We start from the raw sequence: 6,116 nt of genomic DNA on the forward strand, positions 1-6,116 counted from the left end.
CAGGGTGAAAGGGTAAAGGTTATTGATCAGCCATAAAATGTTTATCACACAACTTCAAAAATTCAATGACTGAATCAGCATGGATCTTCATGAAGTTTGGATCCTTTGAGAATAAGGTAATACAAAAATTCAATGTCTGACAAAATGATAAGTCATCAATCACAGTTTTCATCAAGGCACCCACCCTTAATATTACACATGATGAACCCTAATACAACAGTTTGTCATAAGAGGTGACTAAAATTTATGGGGTGGTCCTTCAGATGAAACCACAAAAAACAAAGCCCTGTGTCACAGCAGGTGTGGCACAATAAGATCCCTCCCTGCTAAAAGACCATAAATTTTGCAGCCCTTCACCGACAATGTTATTGTCTCCATATGAGTGAAAGATTCTCAAGCGAGATGATATATAACTGTAGCGGTCGGCCCTATTCAATTGCCGGTGGCCAGTTAGTTAAGTTGGTAAAGCAATTGCATGACTGCCTGGGTTCGAATCCCTGTCTGGTCTGTTGCATTTTCTCCCTACCAGTTACATTTGGTACCGCAGACCAGTCCCTGGAACTGAATGGTGAAAATGTCTGCAAGGGGATTAAGATCCTGGTTTGAAGTCATTTAAAGAGGGAGGAATGTAGCAGTCAGCCAGGTTCGATCGCCGGTGGGCAGATAACTCAGTTGGTAGAGCACCTGACTAGAGATTCAGGGGGCCGGGTTCAAATCCTGGTCTGTTGCATTTTTTCCCTTCCTGTTACATTTGGTGTCGTTGACCATCCCTGGACTTGTAGGTGAAAAAATCTGGGTTATGCATCTTCTAGGATAAAGATAATTTAAGGAGGGAGAAGTGTAGCGGTCGGCCGGATTCGATCGCCAGTGGCCAGTTAGCTCAGTTGGTAGAGCAGCTGACTAGAGATTCTGGGGCCCAGGTTCAAATCCCAGTCCGGTCCATTTTATCCCTTTCTGTTACACAACCAACCAATTTATTTTAAATTTATTGTTATGATGTCACAATGCACAGTTTACGTTGACTGCGTTATATATATATTTCCCGTGTTGAGATATGCGGATCAAATGCCTAAAGTTGTGTTGCAAGATATAACTTAAAGATATATTTTTATCATGCATATGCAAAGGAACTAAAGAAGCAATCTCAAAAGGAACTGAAGAAGCAATCTCAAAATGTAACATCACATGCTTTTACATCCCCTCATCTTCTTATCCAGTTTCACAAGTTTTTACAAAATCTTTCATATTTTGATGTTACTAGGCATTTAACCCCAGAGAAATTTCAAAAATAATATAAAAAGTGAGAGCGTATTTCTATTTTTAATTCACATTTACTGTACTTTACCGAATACAATTACGATTATCACACGGGACACACTAATGACGATTTCATGCTTCACTTGTTCCAACGCTCACACTGTTATACATAGTAGTGTAGCAGTATACATATTACATTGCCTTTTGTTATTTCAGTTTTCTTGTAAAAAGCTTTCTGGAGAATGGGTGATTATCCAAAATGGGGCATCTGTCCACAAAATGGGGGTGTAGTGATTTTGGAGATTTAATTTGTGTAGTAGTGATCCACTAGGAGCAGCACTCTTCTCTACAGCGGTGATGTCAGAGGGCAGATCACACAGATTCTCCTATTGCTGCACTCTTCTCTACAGCGGTGATGCCAGAGGGCAGATCACACAGATTCTCCCATTGCAGCACTCTTCTCTACAGCGGTGATGTCAGAGGGCAGATCACACAGATTCTCCCATTGCAGCACTCTTCTCTACAGCGGTGATGTCAGAGGGCAGATCACACAGATTCTCCCATTGCTGCACTCTTCTCTACAGCGGTGATGTCAGAGGGCAGATCACACAGATTCTCCCATTGCTGCTTGCTTTTCTTATGAGTAGATGGGTATATTTTCCTACAGCACTAATATTGTATGGTATGCAGGTCTTCATTATTTATTGTCTTTTCATATTTAGTTTTTCATTAAGTGATATCATTTTAGCCAGGGGATTAAGAATTAGCTGACTTAATCAGAGTTGGGATTTAAATCTGGGACAGTGGCAGGGATAGACATTAACTTTTTATCTCACTTGCCCTTTAAGCAAGTAAACTAAAACTTTCACTTGTCCAAATGAAGAACTTTGTTGTCTGAAATATTTTTACTCTAATACACCTTTCAACCAGTAAATTTGATTATCTCCATTTACAGCATCAACCACAATTAGAGAATAGTCCAATTTCCTTCTTTAAATTACAAAATGTAAGAGCTAGGTTACAACTGTGAATTATACATATGACAGCCAATTATTAATGATTTCATACAAGTTTATGGGTTGAGTGCAACTGATGGCAAACACCCCCCCCCCCCCCCCCCCCCCCCCCCCCCAACAAATGTGAAAGTTACTGTAAACGTATTATATTTGGCGTAAATCGTTTTTTCAACAAGTTAGCGTAGATTTGATTTAGCGCATTCCTGAATTACTTTAAACATCTAGATTTACAGATGGCATTTAGCGATGTACTTGATTTAGCGGAAGCTGCGTTCCGCCAAAGGCGCTAAATAGAATACACAGCCAAATGCAATACATTTACAGTATATCAGAAAATTACAAAGGCCAAGGTAGGGAAATAATTATTTTTACCGCAAAAAGCGCATAAAGGACGTACACTTGCGATGATGTGTTGTTGGTACGTGTACAGTGGAGCCTCGGTAATCCGGACGCCATTAATCCAGACGCTTAACCTTCCGAACGATTTTTCTAAGGAACAGATTTTTATACGTTATTTTGCATCATTAATCCGGAAATTCGCGTTCCGGATCTGGACGGTCATTTTTTACTACAAAACTTTAAAATGCATTGAAAATTGTACCGTTAATCCGACGGTAATTTTTTTGAGGGAAGGTCTGTGTCAGACAATTTTAGCAAGGCGTAAATTATAAAGAAAACAAGCCAAACTGGTTAATTGAAGCGATTACCTATACCCCGTCAACACCTCCCTTTAATTAGGTGTTGTGTGATGTGTGTCACGCCGAACCCGTGAATCGTGACAGATGCAAATGGCCGGTCTCTTTAAGAAGTAAAAGTGTGATGAAATGTTTGAAGTGTAAATAATTATGTTAGACTAAGTTACTAATGATTTATTTATTTACAGTTACATATAGTGCTTCATTATTTCTTTTAGTGCATACGATACACAGTTTTATATATTTATTTGTAGAGCTAATATACATGTACAATGTAAGCATCTAGGCAAATAAACTGCACACGTACATTTCAATTTTAGAGCTTTGGAATGTATTGCTCATAGGAGTTATGAGATTGATCGCTGTTCGTTATCTTCACCTTTCATGTAAATGTTAACATTATCATGATTTATTTACTAATGCAAATGGTTAAATCCAATGATAGAATGTGTTTAATTCACTGTGCATCAATAAAGTAAAAGATATGCGATTCAGTTATCCAGACGCTTCAATTATCCGGACAATTTTGCTGGAAACCAAAGTGTCCGGATTAACGAGGCTCCACTGTATATGATTAGAATTAAAATATGAAAATAAAACGTTTCAAAAGAGTAACAAATTAGTTTTTTGTCAATATTAACTCAATAAAAATGTGCATAGATGCTATCAATTCTGTAAATTGTATTACAGGTAAGATAATACAAAGCACTGGGGATAGCGCTGTTTTTTATTTTTATATTTTTATTCTCAACATTGCCTTTCTTTTTAAAATCGTATTTTTTCCTGAATGTTACTTAAACAAACGGTTGTGAAGACACCATTTTTTTGCAAACATGGCAAAGATAAGTTGTACATCAAGTAGTTACGATGTACTAGAAAGGGGCCTAAAAAATCTATGATTCTGTGTAAAAAACAAAAAATATTTATGGAGATGGACTTTATTCTCTAATATATAATATTTATCAACCTTAACACAGTTAAAATAATCACATTTCCTACTGAAATAATCACTTGTGGCAATGCCCCATCGGGCATGTATTGAGTTCCACTTGTCCGAACTGGGTTTTCACTTGCCTCAGGCAATCGGACAACCTTGAATGTAGATCCCTGAGTGCACACATTGAAAATGAATTAAATGCAAATAAGTGTTGATTTCCTTGTGACAATTTTGTGCATTACTGTTAAATGTTTGAAAACAACTTGTATATTGCGTAAATCCAGGCACATCTGAGTTGAAAGGTCGGTTGAAGCATAAACTGTCACCGACTCTGGCATTTACACGTTTTCCAGAATCAAAGCATGAATGCTTGTAAAGAGAAGTCGATGAAGGCTATGCCTCTCGACTTCTCTAAAGAGAATACATCAAACAAATCAATTTTTATTTTAAGTCTGGGCTGTTTCTGTTGCCTAATTTTATTCATGTATTGAGTATTTGGCAAAAAGATATTGTTTAAATTGTACCTGATCAAAGCATTAACGTTACAAAATATGTTCATACATGTAGCTGCGCTCGCTCAAACGGTAGCACCGTCAACATATTATTATGAACCAAGCACCTGTGGACAGAACAATCAACGTTGTCCTACTCTTCGAGCTGATCTATATAGTAATTGCATTCAATGTACATTAGTACGTATGCAAATACACATAGAGCATAGGTATTATGATAAAACCAACATATAATGATGATACATCATTTACCTACTCATTGTCCCGTTCGATGACACTTATTTAAAACATTCCGCCATTTTGAACAATCACATGACTATTAGAACGGAAGTAAGTGTGAAATTTTAAAATTATAGGCCTTTAACTAGATATTATGTTACTGTATGGAAAAATATTTTAAAATTACGTTAAATGGCTATTTTATATTGAACTATAATTAAAAAATAAAAAATAATTTGTGACAGTTTCTCTATATTTAAGAATAGTTTTTCACAAAACGAAAGAGAGAGAGAGAGAGAGAGAGAGAGAGAGAGAGAGAGAGAGAGAGAGAGAGAGAGAGATCTTACATTACCCAATGTCTCACTAGGATACGATTTATAGGACCATAATCAATCTGGTACATAAATGGAATGAGTAAAAGGAGTAAATAAATATATATAACTACATTTTCACTTTCAAGTTAATATATATGCGTAGTACGTGTTCATAAGAAATGTGAGAATAACGAACAGTGATCAATCTCATAACTCCTATTAGAAATACAAAATAGAGAGTTAAGCAAACACGGACCCTTGGATTTACCTGAAGGTAAGATCAGTTGTATATCTAGGCGAAGTAGCATATCCCTTGTCGATCAGTCACACCCACAGGCACCTGAAGTATGGATATTACTCCCCCCCCCTTTCATAATATTTTTGGTGGTAATAATTTCTCTGAAATGTGTGAATTCCCAGTCTATCTCATCCCTCTTTCGATTCATGTAATCGTTTCATGCTTTTTGTAAGCTTTATTATACCGGTAAAAGGCCAATCTCAAAAGCTTACAAAAAGCGGGGTTTTGGGGTTGTTGGTTTTTTTTTTTTGGTTTTTTTTAAACCCTCTATGTCCTATCTTCTAAGAATATATATTATTTTTTCATTGATACATTTGCAAAAAAATATAGCTGTCCTATCAGTGTTGAATGTAAGTCAAAATAATATGTGTGTCCTATTGCATTTTGCAGCGGTCCCAACCCCCCAATACATATTGACCGGTCCCTTATATATTTGTCATTGAAGACCAACGACTTTCAATATCAGAGGGGGCCAGGATGATAGTCTTGTTCCCAGACCCGATCACACCCAAATATTCCAATCCACAGCCCCCCCCCCCCACACACACTCTCTCTCTCTCTCTCTCTCTCTCTCTCTCTCTCTCTCTCTCTCTCTCTCTGTGGACGATAAAACCTGTTTAGCGAGGACGTCCTCACAATGTCAAGAAGAGAATAAACGGATATGAACATTTAAATATTGTAAAGGCAAAAATGTACTGTGTTAAAAAAAAAAATGGTTTTGAGAGAGAATATTAGTGAGAATATGTCCCCCAGACCACTTGTCCTTTGCATCTGTTGATCACGTACGTTTATGGGGACGTAATTGTGAGGACAGAATTTTGTCCTCATAGTGTACTTTCTATCCTCACAACTTCAAATGGTTAAAAAA

The 6,116-nt window shown here is 37.0% G+C and overlaps 1 protein-coding gene across 4 annotated transcripts in view; it reads right to left on the reverse strand.

The window, feature by feature from the left end:
* The window catches only part of LOC125657590 (uncharacterized), a 55,315-nt gene that overhangs the window by 46,065 nt on the left and 3,134 nt on the right, over nucleotides 1–6,116 (reverse strand). Inside the window, exon 1 of one of the 4 annotated variants that reach the window (XM_056148299.1) lies at nucleotides 5,219–5,481. The exons of 1 other annotated variant lie outside the window; for it this stretch is intronic. The gene's annotated coding sequence lies outside the window, so the exon portion shown is untranslated. Of the gene's footprint in view, nucleotides 1–4,669; nucleotides 4,747–5,218; nucleotides 5,482–6,116 lie in introns of those variants that run through there. 2 more of the 4 variants (XM_056148297.1, XM_056148298.1) reach the window with 2 other exon arrangements.

The sequence above is a fragment of the Ostrea edulis genome, chromosome 9 (assembly GCF_947568905.1).
Source record: "Ostrea edulis chromosome 9, xbOstEdul1.1, whole genome shotgun sequence".
Taxonomy (NCBI): Eukaryota; Metazoa; Mollusca; class Bivalvia; order Ostreida; family Ostreidae; genus Ostrea; species Ostrea edulis.